Source organism: Danio aesculapii, chromosome 4 (assembly GCF_903798145.1).
Source record: "Danio aesculapii chromosome 4, fDanAes4.1, whole genome shotgun sequence".
NCBI lineage: Eukaryota > Metazoa > Chordata > Actinopteri > Cypriniformes > Danionidae > Danio > Danio aesculapii.
Window position 1 is genome coordinate 22,377,689 of NC_079438.1, and position 17,125 is coordinate 22,394,813.

Genomic DNA, 17,125 nt, shown 5'->3' on the forward strand with positions numbered 1-17,125 from the left:
GCTTCAGCAGGAGTTTTTCTCTGTGTTTTGGACACTTTATCCTGTTTAAAATGAACAAAACAATGAACAGAAACAAAATAACTTCTCTTCAACACTTGCTGCAACAGTTTCTTTATATGAGAGTAATTAACAAAAGGAAATCAGGCAAAAGGATAATAAGAATAATTAACACAAGATGAAAGAAACAAGAAATCAAAAAGAAATCATTGAGGTAAAGTTGGTTTTATATTCGCACATTTGTTCAGTGACAACTTGTGACATGGTCCCTGTATTGTTTACCATGGTACTTTGAGTCTGAAATCTCATCCAAGTAGGACTTGAAAACAACATTACTGTTTATTTGACTGTGAACAATGTTGTATTTTGATAAGATGATTTCCCTGTTTAGAATTAGCAATAATTATATAAAAAAGTTATATTCAGTTAGTTTAGGAGAAAGTCTGAATGTGCAAAATAAAACCAACTTTACCTAAATAAAGAAATCAGGTCTGAGCTAGAAACAATAGCCACAAATGAGCAGAATAAAACTAGTACTCTATTTCTTATATGTACACATAGAATGAACTGACATTATGCTACTAAATAAATTAAACCTTCATTAAAACATTTATTATACACATTTCTGTTACTTTATTCAAACAGTAGCCCTCGATTACTGTGAGTAAAATAGTACTACATTGTATAAAGGGTATATAATATTTTCAACAACAGGTACATATTTTGAACCGGAGGAAAACCTAAAACTTAATCAATCGCTTTATATCTGTAAAAGCTTTAAAACAAACCTTTCTCCACTTGAATCACATCGCGGGAGCCCGCGCACTTGTGACGTCACACGCCACGCCAAAATAAAAGTCTTTTTTGTTTAGCTTTTTTGCCACTTGCAGTTATGTTGATACATTTCTCCCTCGATATCACTTTACACAACATATCTGCTATCTCTCACACAGACACAGATATTCAGTATTTAAAGTTAATCAAAACCTGTAATCTAAACATTTTTAAGACAATTTTGAAAAAACGTTTTTAGGGTCATTATGACTATAAAGTGCCTTTGAGACACCAAAATTAAAATATATATATATTTTTTTAAGTTTGAGATTTTTTATTTAACCACATAGTTGTTGTATTAATTAGACCTTAGACTGTAAGAAATGAATGTTGGTCAAGCTCCTGCACCTTTTTACAAATAATCTGCAAAGCAGGAAAAAACAGGAAACAAGACGCTCAAATTGTGGTCAAATCCTGTCATGAACAAATTCAAGTAGTATAAGTATAATTTTCATTTCAGTGTGATTATAACATGTATATTTTCAGAAAGGTAATGTGTCCTTTACCAACCCTACTTCACGTCCGAAAAAGTCTATTTCTATAAAATTGAAATATGGACAAAACATTAATTTTCCAATAAAATATGCAATTGCATATTCTTTTCTAAATAAAACCCCCAAGATCTAAAATATATTTGTCAAGATTTCAGACAATATTAACTGTCCTTTATTGGTTAATTAAGCAAATCACACAAGATGTTTTTTCTGAGGTTATAAATAATTTGTTTATTTTCATAAAAGTTGAACATGACAGTGGAAAACAAGATGACAGGGTGGACATTAGCATGACAGGGTGGACAAAGGCTTTATTTAGTGAACTAAATATGGAGGAATATTTGAAAAACACAAGGTACAACATGAAATAATAAAGGGTTCATATAAAAGGGTTATAAGTTTTCAAGAATTCAAACTTCTGTTTTCACTAATACTGCAACCACTGAGCCACCATGCCGCCCGCCTCTTCTGGTATCATTTAGGTTTTATCAATATGCAAATTAATGGTAAAACTATTATTGTCCTTCAAATTAAACAAAATTTGCTAATGAATGTAAATCTTTATATTGTACACTGTATTAGAGGAGTGAAGGGAATATTGGAGACAACTCAAGTTAAACACCTAATACTGTTTTTTTTTCTTCTTCAGAATAAGGTAAATAATTAGATTACAGATGTTCACATAATTGTACAAATACTTAGGGCTGTAGTTTTATTTCAGTCAATGAGCTCCATTATATGGACTTAAAATGATATCCTAAATAAAGACTGAGACAGATATTGCCAAAAGGTTTGTATTGTCCACGACTCATATTGCATCTACTTCCTGCAGTGTATGAGTGGTGTATAAGTGTTGTGTGACATAAAAAACATGAACTAATTAACAATAAAATATTAAAGAATATAAAGTGTCAATAACACTCTTATTACTATTATAATTACTATATATTATTAGCTCTTTGTACTCAGTTTAAAAGCTTTATTTTTAAGTTTATATTAATTAATATTTCACTCTGACAGGGTGGCCATGTAAGCTTGACAAACATTCAGTTTCAAACACAACATGAGAAAAAATAGGAAACATTAGTGTAGATATTTACGTGTGTGCACAGCAGATATTTTAACCTGCTCTGAAGAAAAGCAAAATGGGCAGGGGGGATGCCAATGAGTACATCAGAGTACATCTTAAATGAGGCATTTACCACATCATGTCACGGTGGACAGCAATTTTTAAGGACACGTGCAAAATGATTAATGATATTAAAATGATTTTTTTTTTTTTGTCAATAACTTGCTAAATATAAAAAGAATATTTATAAATCTTTTGGTTTAATTTGATCTAATTTACCTAATTTTTAGACTCACTGAAGTTGTCTGAGCAGTGTGTAGAACATGGCAAAATCACATCTATTCAATGAAAGAATATGGCAAAAACAGACAAAAACATATTTAAAACAAACAAAACACTTATAATTATACCTGTATGTGTGTAAAGGTTTAACTAATTATATCAAAACTCAGAGTTTCATTATTGTGCATTATGTTCTTATAGGACTGATTCAATCTTGTGGGACATCAAAGGCACTTTATAGCGATAATGACCCAGCTAGTGAAACTAAAACATGTAGTAGTAATGGGTACTTTTTACTTAAAGTGCACTTATTTAATGTTTGTTAATGTGTGCACAGAATGTGTGTGTAAAGTTTCAGCTCAAAACACTCATCAGATTATTTGTTATACTTTTTAGAATGTTGAGATTATCTGCTTTAAACACTTAGTCTTAGTGGATTAAAAAGTTTAGAATTAAAATAAAATGTCTTCAAATGTTTATAATAAAGGTTTTGAACTCCAAATGCTGAATATATGTGTGTCTGTGAGAAAGTGGAAAACGAGGGAGAAATGTATCAATAAGTCATGACTGCAACAGTAAGTGGCAAAAACGCTAAACATAAAAGACTTTTATTTTGGCGTGACGTGTGACGTCATAAGGCCGCGCCGCTCCCGCACTGTAATTCGACCGGAGAAAGGTTTGTTTTAAAGCGTTTACATGAATATAAAGCGATTGATTAAAGTTTCAGATTTTTAAATTTTGTACCTGCTGTTATTATTTTAACCCTTTATACAACGTAGCACTGTTTTACTCACAGTAGTGAGGGCTATTGTTTGAACAACAGAAATGTGTGTAATAAGTGTTTTAATGAAGGTTTAATTTATTAAATAGCATAATGTCAGTCCATTCTAAGTATACATCACTATATAAGAAATGGAGTAATATTACTAGTTTTAGTCAGCTTAATTTGTGGCTATTGTTTCTTGCTCTGACTTTCTTTCTTTTTGTTAATTACTCTCATATAAAGAAACTGTTGAAGAGACGTTATTTTGTTTCTGTTCATTGTTTTATTTATTTAACCAGGACATTTTTATTGTTTTGTTCATTTTAAACAGGATAAAGTGTCCAAACGCAGAGAAAAACTCCTGCTGAAGCGACTGATCTCCACACTGTTATAAAGATGGCGTTTATTAAAGAGGAGAGTGAAGATGTGAAGATTGAAGAAACATTCAGAGTCAAACAGGAAGATCTGCAGGAACAAACAGGTTGATTTTCATTCTCAAAGACCAATTCAGTCATTTGATCCTCATTCAGATATATTTTAATAATAAGAATACTAAATTAAATCCATCTTGCAGCCCTGAGTGTGCTGCCTAGTTCTCCTAAATGCACATAAGCACTCATTGAAAGACAGGAATGAGCTTCTTTCTTGTTATTTGTTCTCATGTCTTTTGTCATTAGTTTTATGTATTATTATTCTCTCATCTTCTCTACCTTCTGAAGGTTATTGCTTTTCCTGTTCTTCTATTGTTTATAAAGCGTCCTTGAGCACAGGCGCTATATTAAAAAAAAGTTAAATTGAGCTGAGGATTTTTGACCTACAGTATTCTCATAGAAGATATCTGCTATTACAGTGATAGTGTTGACTTAGTACTTTCCATTTGCATGTCACGTTGATCACAATTTCAACTTCTTTATGGGTTTAAACTTGTTTTTAGTAGATGTTACTAGTTCTCACAGATAGTATCTGAGTTAGAATTACATAATTATTAATAACTAATTACCCAGGCTATTGTGTTAAAACAGGGTTTCCACGGGGTCTTAAAAAGTCTTAAATTTACTGAAATATTGTGTTGTAGATCTTTAAATCTTTTTTAAACAAGTCTTCATTTTCCTTTGTTCATGTTTTGCTACACAATCTGGCTAAAATCCATACAATCACCAACAATCCATCTCAATAAAACTTTCAACTTTTTATTCAAAAGGTCATTTTAACTCTATTTATCATAATAGTTTAATTATTTTCCTTACAATAACATTTGTTTAAAAGAGATTGTTGTGCATAGATTTAGCTTATTATAGTTTAAAACTTTTAAAGCATTTGTTAATTGGTTTTTTATTTTAAAGAAAGTTTATGTTGGAAAAAAGTGTGTGGACACAAGTAAAGCTTGCTTGTTTTTACACATTATTTAAGATCTTTTGCTAAGAAATATCTAAAATATTTACATTTTTATTATTCATTTATATTGTATTATTAAATGTATAAAATTATTATTATATTTATTTTTTAATAGGGCAAATAAAATCCTTTCTATCTGGGCCATTTGAAAAATTCTTTAGCCCTTTATGAGTGTAAAATTTCATTCATAATGGTCTTAAAATTGTCTTTAAAAGTCTTAAATTTAACTTGGTGAAACCTGCAGAAACCCTGGTTTAAAGTATGTCAAAGTACGTGGATGCCTCCAATTTTAAATATGCTGAATGAAATGGACACTAAAATAATTAATTATTATAAAACATTGTACAGTATTCTAAACTATATGATGTTGCTGTAGGACGACGTGAGACAGGAGGTTAAGTGAAAACTCAGAGTACTTAATCCCTGAAATGAGAGAAACTCTGGGTTTCCGTTTCAAGTCAAGCCTGTTTCTTAAAGAGAGGTAACTTTAACTCAGTCAGTTACCGTGGTAACTTGCTCTGTGAACCTAACCTGGTCGGTAGCAGGTTTTATTCTCTAAACTCTGAGTTTCTGTTGGTCTCCTCCGATGTTTTTTAAAGATGAAGCGGTATTTCTCACTTAGCCTTCAGTTTCCAGCTACTTATTTTTATGTGCATTGTGGATAGGCTATGAGCATAAAAAATCAGTTGAAACGTCATGATGCACATAACTTTTGAGAAAAGATAAACTCACGTAAACGACGCAAGCACTTTTACGGAACAAATTCCAGTATGTACATAAAAAAAGGTTGTTATAAGAGATCATATGATGATGAAAATGTGGTGTGAATGGACAAACCAGCAGACTGAGCACACTGTAAAACATCTGAAATGTTGTTTTGGTCATTCTAAAAATGTTCAGTATTAAAGTTATTAGATTATTAATTACCTCCAGAGCGTTGAATCGTGTCAAGAGCGTCTGTTCTCCGATTCTCATGTGTTGGCATTGTCCTCTGAGGTGAAAGTCATTTATTAAATAAAGAAAAGATTCATGTAGCTTCTTCTACCGCAGTAATTTTGTTTTTACTGTTGATATTGGCACCCAGTTAGTCAGGAAGTGACGATTTGTTCGCTTTGATTCATTGGCTGGAAACGCTAATTAATTCATTAATTTTCTTTCGGCTTAGTGCCTTTATTAATTTGGGGTCACCACAGTGGAACGAACCGCCAACTTATTAGCACATTTTTATGCAGCGGATGCCCTTTCAGCCACAACCCATCGCTGGGAAACATCCATTCACACTCATACAGTATGGGACAGTTTAGCTTACCCAATTTACCCTATAGAACATGTCTTGAACTTGATGGGGAAACCGGAGCACCCGGAGGAAACCCACACGAGCACGGGAGACATGCAAACTCCACAAAGAAATGCCAACTGACCCAGCCGAGGCTCGAACCAGCAATACATAGCATAAAATATTTGGCATTGCCAATCCACATCTTCTTTCCAAGAATTCCTTGTTTATGCAAGGAATTTTCTTATCTCAGAGAAATGTAGAAATACAATTATTCAACTCCTTGAAAAATGACTTGGGAATAAAACAGGCATGGTCTGAAATAGAAACAAAAATCATTGTAGTATTGTCATTTAATGGAATTGATCTTCCAGCCAAGATAAAGGAAGGTTGACCACTGTGTTATGTCTCATTTGGCTTTGTCTAATGTCGTTTTAACATTATTATTGAACAAATCCTTATATTTGCGTGTCACACTCCCCCAGATATACAAATTTATCAGACTTACTGAAATGGAAAAGGATTGGAAGGGCATTTGCTGCCTGCTCTATTATTGATAGGGAAAAAGAGACTCTTTGCTAGATTGACTTTGTATCCAGAAACATTTCCAAATTTTGAATTTATTATAAGAGCTTTTGGAATACATGTATATCTGGATTTGACAGAAAAAGAAGCAAACAAAAGCAATTAGGTCTAACCAGCAGTGCAAAAGCAGCAAGTGCAGGACACAGGTATAAGTTATACTAAAGAGCAGAAAAACTATGGTGATATTACAGATGAGATGGATGTACTATGAACATTATACTACAGGTTGTATTAGCATGAACAGAGATTTACAATAAAGTGAATATATGTACAGGTTGATATTAATAATCAGAAGTGTGCCGATAGATAAACATAGAGGTAAAGTTGGTTTTATATACGCACATTCGGACTTTCCCCCTTAATAATATAACTTTTATAAAGTATATTTGGAAACCCTAAATAGCGAAATCATATTAGCAGCCAATGACTCTCAAAGTACAAACATCGTTCACAGTTGAGTTAAACCATAGCCAATGAAGAGTCATAGCAAGGGTTGATCGTTACTGTCACTCTTCTTATTAGCACTTTATGGTGAAAACTGCAATAAAATAATAAAACAGTTTTCAGATATTGTTTTGACAGGTATTTGCACTACATATCCATAACATAAATGGACTACAGTTCTCTTTGCAGTAGGAATTAGACTAACAAACAAACTTTTTTACAAAACGTTGTATGTCTTTTTACAAAATAATCACTGACATAATGTCTTAACATGTCTAATGTTCAAAACATAAACTTACGACATTGCCTCTATGGTGATTTTAAGCAGATGGTTTATTGTCCGAGAGAGCACATGTCTGACAAGGCTCCCACAAAGATCCAGGATCACTAGCAGGAAGTGACTTAACAGGAAGTTTGTCATAACGCAAAATAAAAGTATTCCTTTTTACACATGAAGTAGATTAATTTATTAAATTATGAATTTCACATTTTACACAGGGAATATGTATAAAAAATATTTAAAGAAGATATTTTAAAGTGAAACTTCTTAAAGGGCAACACAATCCCCATCTGACCTATGTAAGGTCACTATGAATTTCTGGACTATACCCCAATTTCCAGATCAGTCTTTGGGAAGAAACAGAACAACCTCTGAAATCGGCCTTTTTTTATATTCCCTTGGTCAGTTGTTGAAACCACAACCTTTCTCACAAATCGATCCTTTGCTGAGAATACAGCAGAGACTCTGGCCATGGATCAATAGTTGCGAGCTATCTGCTTATTCCTGAGCAGAACTAGATCTCCCACTTGAAGGTTTCTGTGAGGTACTGTCCACTTTGGTCTGTGTTGCACAAGCAAGGTAAGTATTTACGGCTCCAGCGTGTCCAGAACTGGTTTGCAAGCGCGTGAACTTGTCTCCATTGCTTTGTATACAGGTCCTTGTCAGAGAAATCTCCAGGGGGAGGTGGAACTCTTGTCTTCTGTGTAAGGAGCACTGACGGTGAAAGTATGAATGGTTTTTGCGGGTCTGCCGACACAAGTAAGAGTGGACGTGCATTAATAATAGCAGTAACTTCTGCTAGTAGTGTGCAAAGAACTTCATGGGTTAAGCGAGGTTTTTAGCTGCAGAAACATTGAATCTAAAGTTCTTCTTGCAATGCCAATCAGGCGCTCCCCTTGGGCCTCCCATGTGAGAGCTGTGAGGTGGATTGAATTCCCAGCTGCATCCTTGCTCACTACCTCTGCACCATCTTGTCCATTCCAAGTTCTTGCATGCCCCAACGAAATTGGTACCGCAATCGGAGTGGAGCTGTTTTGCAGGGCCTCTTAATGCAAAGAACCGCCTGAGAGCATTTGTGCAACTTGATGCATCCATAGATTCAATGACCTCGATGTGTTCAGCTTTCGAGCTCATGTAGCCAAATATGATGGCGCACCTTTTGCTCTCTGCCTGTCCTCCTCTGGTGCACCTAGTAGTGACAGACCCTTTTGTGTTGCTTTAATTACAACATTCGTTGCTTGGTCCATCTCATCTGGAGTATGTGGTAAGTCTCATCTGTGCCAACCCTTGCGTTTGCTTGAAGGATTTTTGCGATGTGAATTATTCAAGAGTTCACACTTAGATATTGTTTGACAACTGTTAGCAGGTTTGGCATGCTGTCCCGGGAGAGAACCCTGAGCTCGGAGATAGGTGAGCCCAGGGCTCCCGCCTGGTCCATAGAGCATATGCGGGGAGTACGAGATCAGGTGGTTCTCGAGAGCTCCCCGTGGTAAGAGGAAGAAAAGGAGGAGAAGGGGTGGATGGGGGGTTCTTCGGAAAACGAAGATAAGAGAGTAGTTCTAGCTAGGCTACTTATAGTGAGTTGGGGTTAATCTGATTGGCTAACTAGTGAATGTAAATGAGTGGCCAGCTGCGGTCAATCATATCACGTGCTCCTCTCGAAATTAGTTTGAAAACTTCACTTCAAGAGTTCACACTTAGATATTGTCTTGACAACTGTTAGCAGGTTTGGCATGCTGTCCCGGGAGAGAACCCTGAGCTCGGAGATAGGTGAGCCCAGGGCTCCCGCCTGGTCCATAGAGCATATGCGGGGAGTACGAGATCAGGTGGTTCTCGAGAGCTCCCCAAAATGCAGGAGACTCGGGACAGCAGCCGTGTATCGAAGAAACTCCCCAAAAGGCTTGTATGGCTATATCCGGCTGCTGGATATATGGTTTTTTAGAAGGAAAGGTAAAGGGGGCTCCTGTGGGAGCAAGGGTGATACCGACTCCTGCGGGGGAGCCCGAGCAGGGTTGGCGTGGGCTATGAATACTCCTGCGGGAGTATAGGACTCTGGGAGACCCCTGCGGGGGTTAGAGCTATGGGGTGGACAGGAATCCTGCTGGGGTAGTAAAATGGGAAAGGGCAAGTGAGGACTCCAGCTGGATAGTGGGGGGTGAAGGGGGCTGGGGGTGGGGGCATGGACTCCAAAGGAGTGAATTGCTCAAGGAACACTCCTTGCGGAGATAGAGCTGGGAGGTGGCAGCGCTATATATAATATATATTGTATATATGAAAATATTAGATATATAAATATATAATGGGGTAATCTATTGCCTTGGGGGGGGCGATTTTTTGGACTCCTGCGGGAGTCGAAGCTCCTGGACACTCCTGCGGGAGATAGAGCTGTAATGTGCCCTCTCCAGCTGGAATCGGGAAGAGGAAGGGCAGGTGAAAGGCCCCCAGCTGAAGGGTGAATGGCAGTTGGGCGATGACCCCTGCGGGGGTCGATGCTCGGGACCACTCCTGCGGGAGTTAGAGCTTGAGGGTGACGGCACTATATATAAAGGTATATTTATATGCGTGGGTGCATATATTATGCATATATATAAATGAAATAAAATAAATGAAAGGTAAATGTGTAAAATAAAAGTATAAGAAAATAAAATAAGCTAGGGCCGGGAGGGTCGGTGACGTGACTCGTGCTCGTGTCACAGCTCAGGGTTGGTTGAGCTATTTTGGCCAGCTCCAGTAGGAGTCGGGAGAGATGAGGGGGAGGTGAAGACTCCTGCTGGAGGGTGACTGGCAGAATTGGTGCTCTGGGGGTGTTCCTGCGGGGAACAGAGCGTGGTGGTGGCAGCGCTATATATAAATTAATATTTATATGCGTGGGTGCATATATATATGAATTTATATAAATAAAATCAAACAGAGAGCAAAAATAAAAGCTATATTATATGTCATTGTTAAATGACCTATAATATGTAAAAGCTAGGGTTGGGGGAGGGGCTGTGAGATGATTCCTGCGGGAACCGAAGCTCGGGGTAACACTCCTGCGGGAGTCAGAGCCATGGGGGGGCAGGGTCCTACAGAAGTCAGGGAAAGGTGGAGGGGTGGTGAAGACTTCTGTGGCAGCGGCCAGGGGGGGGGCGGGGGTGACAGGGGAGGCCTGGGCGGGAAAAACTCCTGCTGGAGTTGGGTGAGTGAATAGGGAGAGAAAGCTGAGTGCGACTCAGAGCCAGAAGGAAGAAAGCAGGGTTAGGTGGCTGGGTCGTGCCCGCGCCCTTGGGTGGCTGAGTAGCTCCTCCGCCCTCTGGGAGCCGGGATGGCTGTGTCTTGTCTATCCCTGGATTAGGCTCGTGCCTTGGCCGCTAGGTTTAAGGTGGTCTGCTGGTGAGGGTCCTTTGTTTAGATGACTGTGGCTGAGTCGAATGTAAGATTTGAAGGTATCGGAAGACCACCTTCCTATTGTTTGTATGTGTTGTTGAGATAGCCCTTTATGTGCAACTGTGGTGGCGCTGGGGGGGGCTGGGGGACTTAAGCTTAGCATTTCCTATAGTGTATGTATGCTAGGAGTCTTTGGAATGGCTTGTGGGGGAGGGAATATTGAATATGTAGATGCATTGTCCTTTTCTGGATTGATCTGTTTATCATGATTGATAGTTTCCTCGTCATCAAAGTTAGATCTGTGATGGTGGGGTGGATGTACGGATCGAATTAGATGTTACTGTAATTTCACAACATCTGAGAAACTCGAAAAAAACAGAATAAACATTGCATCTAGAGTGTGGTCTGTATGCAAGGATAGGTATCCTTTCTGAGTGTAGAAATGCGTTGGAGAGTATGTAGGGCGAGATGGGCAGTCTGATGTCTGGGAGGGTGGGAAGCCTTTATAAGAAGGCCGGTTTGTGAATTAGCAATAGAATCATAGTTTGTGGTGAATGCAAGTATGTGATGAATAGACTGATTGTTTGCGGGGGCAAACGGGGAATGAAGTGTTATGTGGGGAATGAAATGTTTGGATGTGTTCTGTAGTGAGGAACTATTGACGATCTTCTGGGGTTACTTTCCTAAAATATATTTATAGGTGTTGATGCAAATCATGTATGTGGAATGTCCTAATCTTCAAAGGAGGGATGAGGTCAGGTGCGGCTCTGCTTCTGGTACCAGTTTCTAGAAACAAAAGCAAGAAAGGGAATCAGCAATTTCCTTATATAATTAGGAACATGAACAAAAGTTATAAATTAAATTTTTTTTTTTTTTTTTGGCTGAAGTCCAATGAAGAGTTGTATATGAATTTGTAAAGCATGGTAATGATAATGCATAACGCCTTTGTTAGTGCAGTGGACAGCGGCTTTCATTGTAACGGTAAATGAGAATTTTGGAGGCGGACTATTAATTCTCCGCGATATGGTCCTTTGTAGCGCGTCGGCAGTCCTGATAACATCCCTCTAAGCCTACGGCGGGGGGCGGCGTCTGTGCATTAAAGATATTGTACTGAGGATGAAATTGAATCGTTTATAAATGAGTGGGCAGCAATTCCAGCGCTAGGAAGGAAAGCATAAGCCCGGTCGCACACCTTAAGCGCTGTTCGGTGACGTGCTGCGTTGCGCCATGCATTTAGAATTCAAAACATATGTTCTATCGGGGTGCGCGTCGGGGGCTGTCCGCAGTGCTTAGTCACAATTCAGGACTCTATTTTGTATACTGCCGCGCCACGGAGCGCTATGTAAATAGTTTTAGTTTAAATTACATATGAATTTGCGTGTCTGGTGTGCATTAGCCTTCCCTGTCATGTGCGCACCCCGTCGCCCGCGCTGAGCGGTGCCTCCGGTACGCGACGCCCTTCAGACTGAGTTGATATGGCCGAGATCGGATAGAGATATATTCTCATCTAATCCGGGGACTGATGCTGCGAGTTGGAGGTGCGGACAAAAAGGCGTCACTGCAGGATAATGCGCGTGTGAGTTTTGATGTCCTAAGATATGACAGTTTGTGCTTAGCGCGATCTTTTCTCTTCAAGAATATATAAGGGAACTAAATTTCAGTCGATTTATTTAGGTATGCATGTAGCAATTCTGCGAATCCAAATTGATGCTTAGGAATTTTATAGAAGTGCTTGAGCCGGAGGTTCTTCCACGATGGAATTGCCCATATTAGAAAGACTTGTCACTAAGTTTTCTTATATCTTAAGATATATTATATCTTCAGAACTTATATCTCAGGGAATACGTGTAAACGTCTAGTAGATGAACTACGTGCGAACGCCGTAGTTATTGGCTGAGAATCCCGAAAATTGTTTCTGAAATGTGGTTACTTCTGCGTCCCGAATGATAGACAGACTGGGAAGTAGAATTGTGATGCCTGATTAATGCCAGAAATCGGAGGTACCAGAGATCAGGGTTTAATGGAATTACTTAAAAGGCGGGGGGTGATGTCGACTGCGAAGCTTTGCAGCAGACTAGATTAATTAAATATCACGCCACAAACCAAGAAATCTCTTTAGGGCATCTTCGTTCGCCGTGATGAATAATGCTGAAAAAGGCGGAATTATGAGAAGATGAAAGATCCGTTATTAGACGTTTTAGAAACGTTCTATATGCCCATTTCAGTAGGCTAATGTGAATGTGCTTGACGAAGCAGCAAGAATGAGGGGATCGAACATGATTTTATTGTCGATCTCTTTTTCTATAATAGCTCTGTGATTTCTGGTTCAGCGTTGGTGGAGGGCTGGGAAGGGAGCGCCAAGATACCGGGCTTGGATCCGTTATACAGACCTGGAATGAGAAGTTCAGAAAATTAGGTCAGGGTGCAAACGTAAATCAGTATAAAGATAAAAAATGTTGACAAGTAATTTGTTTTCTTTAGACTTGGCGGACGGCGTGCCTGTCGCCGCAGTAGTAGCAAGTGTGAGAGGAGGGGAAGGCTGGGTTTAGAGTGGTTAAGGATTGCTGGAAGAGGAGGGCTGGAGTTTGTACTGGATTGGGAGCTGCAGGCTAGAAGAGTTGCGTTATTGTCCGGGAGATTCCGAGATTGCTTTAGGGCTTTCTCTGGTGGCCCGGGGTGGCGCAGTGTTTGTTGGGCTGTAGTACGTAGTGTTTAGGGAGCGTAGCAGGAGCGGTGTGGTTGTAATGTTCCTAGGGGGGCGGAGTCAGCGAAGACGTGGATTCGTAAGGTCTTTCAGGTTTATTGCAGCGGTATGGAATGTGTGGTTCCGGCGTCTAGAGTTTGGAGGAGTCCTGTGACTGTCGTTGTTGGATACGAGAGACGTATGATGACGCTGGAGAAGGTAAGTGCGGGTTTGAAGTAGCGGGAGATAGAGGATTGAATAAAAACATTGTGCTCTGGCTGGAGTAGCTAGGCCTTGGCCTCTTACTGGAGCCTCAGTCCTCGGCAGACTTCCAGGCTGAGCTGGGTGTTGTTGAAATGGGGCGATGTTTCAGGGAGCGCGGAGCTTTCTTTCTTGCCCGTTGCTGCGCTGTTGTGATCTCCGCCGCCTCCGTTGTTGTTTTCGTTGTAGTTGACGACGATATGATGATGATGATGATGATGATGATTGAAAATAGGAGGTTGTTTTGTCCGTGAGTAGCTTTCGGAAGAGCTGTAGCGGACTTGCCGTTAGTTTCTTCGGAAAACGAAGATAAGAGAGTAGTTCTAGCTAGGCTACTTATAGTGAGTTGGGGTTAATCTGATTGGCTAACTAGTGAATGTAAATGAGTGGCCAGCTGCGGTCAATCATATCACGTGCTCCTCTCGAAATTAGTTTGAAAACTTCACTAAGTGCTAATCCTCTTACTAAAGAGGTGAAGGTGGAGAACCTTTGAAATCTGGTAGAAATAAGTCCTGCTTCCTCGAGGTAAGTTGCACATGTTTGTATTTGAGGACGAATTTCTGCATCATTCTCAGGTTTAATTAGCTTAAACATCTCACTTGAATTGGTTTTTTTCTGCAAGTGGCTGTCAAAGGAAGGAGGGACCGGTGAACCAGGAAGTCTGTGCCAGGTATGATGCAGGTAAGGATCGCAACGCATGATCTGCTGGATTTTCTTCGGTAGTACACAGTGCCATTGCTCAGGGGCCTCATGTATCAACACTGCGTACGCACAAAAGCTTTGCGTATGCCAGATTTCACGCTCATGTTTGGATTTACTAACGATAAAATGAACGTCTGCATTGGTCCACGCCAACTTCATCTCTGGTGTACGTACATTTCTTGTGTGTGTTTGTTTTTTTCCATTGGCAACTCATAGAGGCAATTGTGTTAAATTGCACACTACAAAGTATCTTTGAGCCGTGCAATGTCGGCTGTACGGGACGGGATCATCCGCATGTCTAGCATGTATATAAGGTTTCAAAACCATGCAGTTGACCAGCCAAACATTAAAGCGCAACTTGCAGCGATTGCTGGTTTTCCCAATGTAATTGGAGCAATTGACTGCACGCTCATTGCTATAAAGGCACCATCTTAGATTAGATTATATTCATCTTTATTGTCATTACACATGTACAAGTTCAAGGCAACGAAATGCAGTTTAGGTCTTACCAGCAGTGCAATAGCAGCAAGTGCAGGATACAGGTAAAAGAGTCAGTGAGGGGCAGAGTTCAAAAGGGAGACAGCTCTGGGGAAAAAGCTGTTCCTCAGTCTGCTGGTTTTTGTCCGGGTGAGCCTGAAGCGAGGAGAGAAAACAGTCTGTGAGCAGGGTGAGAGGAATCCTTAAGAATACTGTGTGCTCTGCGCAGACAGTGTTTCTTCTGGATGTCCTCAATGGCTGGCAGTGTGGTCCTTGTGATGCGTTGGGCCGTTTTCACCACCCGCTGCAGTGCCTTACGCTCAGCAACAGAGCAGCTTCCATACCAGACTGTGACGCAGTTGGTCAGGATTCTTTCTATTGTGCAGCAGTAGAAGTTCACCAAGACAGCTGATGAAAGTTGGTTTTTCTTAAGTTGCCTTAAGAAAAATAGGCACTCTGTAAATTCCTTCCAGGTCTTTCATCAGTTCTTCATCCAGTGACTGAGCTGCTTAGGGGTGACATTGAATGGACCTGAAGCGAGGCACATATGAAGGTGTTTAACAGGGTGAAGAGCATGTTGACCACAGCACCAGCGTTAGCGTTCTATGATACTACCAAGACCACAGTGGTCAGCGTTGACGCAAGTAGTTATGGTCTAGGTGCTGCCCTGTTTCAGCAGCAGGAAGAAGGACTACTTCCGATTGATTTCTGTTTAAGGACTTTAACTGAGACTGAACGCCGCTACTCACAAATTCAAGATGGAATGCCTAGCTGGAGTGTGGGCATGTGAACAGTTCTCGCGTTACTTGCAAGATATGGACTAATTTGAGCTCCAGACTGATCATAAGCCACTTGTACCATTGATTAACACAAACGATGTTGACAAAGCTTCCTTAAGGTGCCAACGGTTACTGATACATTTGATGAGATTTAATGTCAAAGCAGTGCATGTACCAGGCAAACAGCTCGTGATGGCAGACACTCTTTCCAGAAATCCTCTGACTCATTACACTGAGTCTGATACAGAGCGTGACCTGACAGTGCATCAATGCCACGGGACTGAGCCCAGCTCAACTGATGATCAGACGTCAGATCAGAAAGACAGTTCCAATACTACCAAAGAAAGTATATTGTGCAAACAAAGGAAGGCACAATCTCTTGCCGAAACAGAGACACATTCGGAGTGTCCCCGATACTCCTAAAACTCCTGAAAACACTTGAGACACGACATAGACAGGCTGTGACTGAGAACAGTGAAGCCAAAGACAAACCCTCACTTGAGACTGATTTACTCACAGACTCTACAAATCGGTTTGCTACCACAATTTCCAGTGCACTACACACTTATACACCCTCTAGCAAAAGAACCCTTACTGGTAGAGAAGTAAAACAGCCAGTTAAATTTAAGGATTGTTTTGGGGTAGGTGTTTATACTAACCATACAGATGCAAAGGATCCACTTGCACGTTAAATTCTACAGTATGCTGTAAGATTGTGGGAAAAAAAAGTGAACTTAAAACATGTTCTGTGATGTTGACAGGTTATGGTTAAGAGGTTGACGATTGTAAGCAAAGGATATTTTTAAGTTGATATTGATATGTTACCAGGTTGGAAAAGTAATTTGCTTTGTTCCATGTTGCTAAAAGGGAACTTGTTATACATTTACTATAGGGGGGCTTCATCACTTTAAAGAGGGGAGATGTGAACAGGTTATTGAGATTGGCTGTTCTGTGTCAAGGTCCAGGGTTGCGGCGGCAAAGGGGGCAGAGCCAGCATGAGCAGGCTGACACAGGCAGAAAGATCGCTAACGAGTGCATGCTTTAATAAAATTATATTTTGAGTTCTAAAGCGATGGTCTACTCTATTTAACATGACACCTTGTCTGCTTAACAAATTTTAGAAAAACATTTTGTTGAAATTATTAATATATACGAATAAAAATAGTCAATTTACAGCGTTTAAATCTGTCTTATCAATATGACCACAAGGACTTTTATGATCAATTATGTAAGAAACTCTGAAAACTGGACTGACACAGTTTCAATTTACTATAACTTCTATGTTAAGCAGCTTTGACACAATTTACATTGTAAAAGCACTAGATAAATAACACTGAATGCATTTAATCTGTACATGTTAATGGACCAAACAAAATATGATCTGATTTATTTTACATTAAATGTGCATCAAAATTACAGTGTGTGTAGCCAATGTTTC

At 39.5% G+C, this 17,125-nt stretch overlaps 1 pseudogene; it reads left to right on the forward strand.

Moving 5' to 3' along the window:
• Positions 1–3,774: 3,774 nt before the first annotated feature.
• Positions 3,775–17,125, forward strand: part of LOC130222303 (zinc finger protein 208-like) — a 758,572-nt pseudogene continuing 745,221 nt past the window's right edge.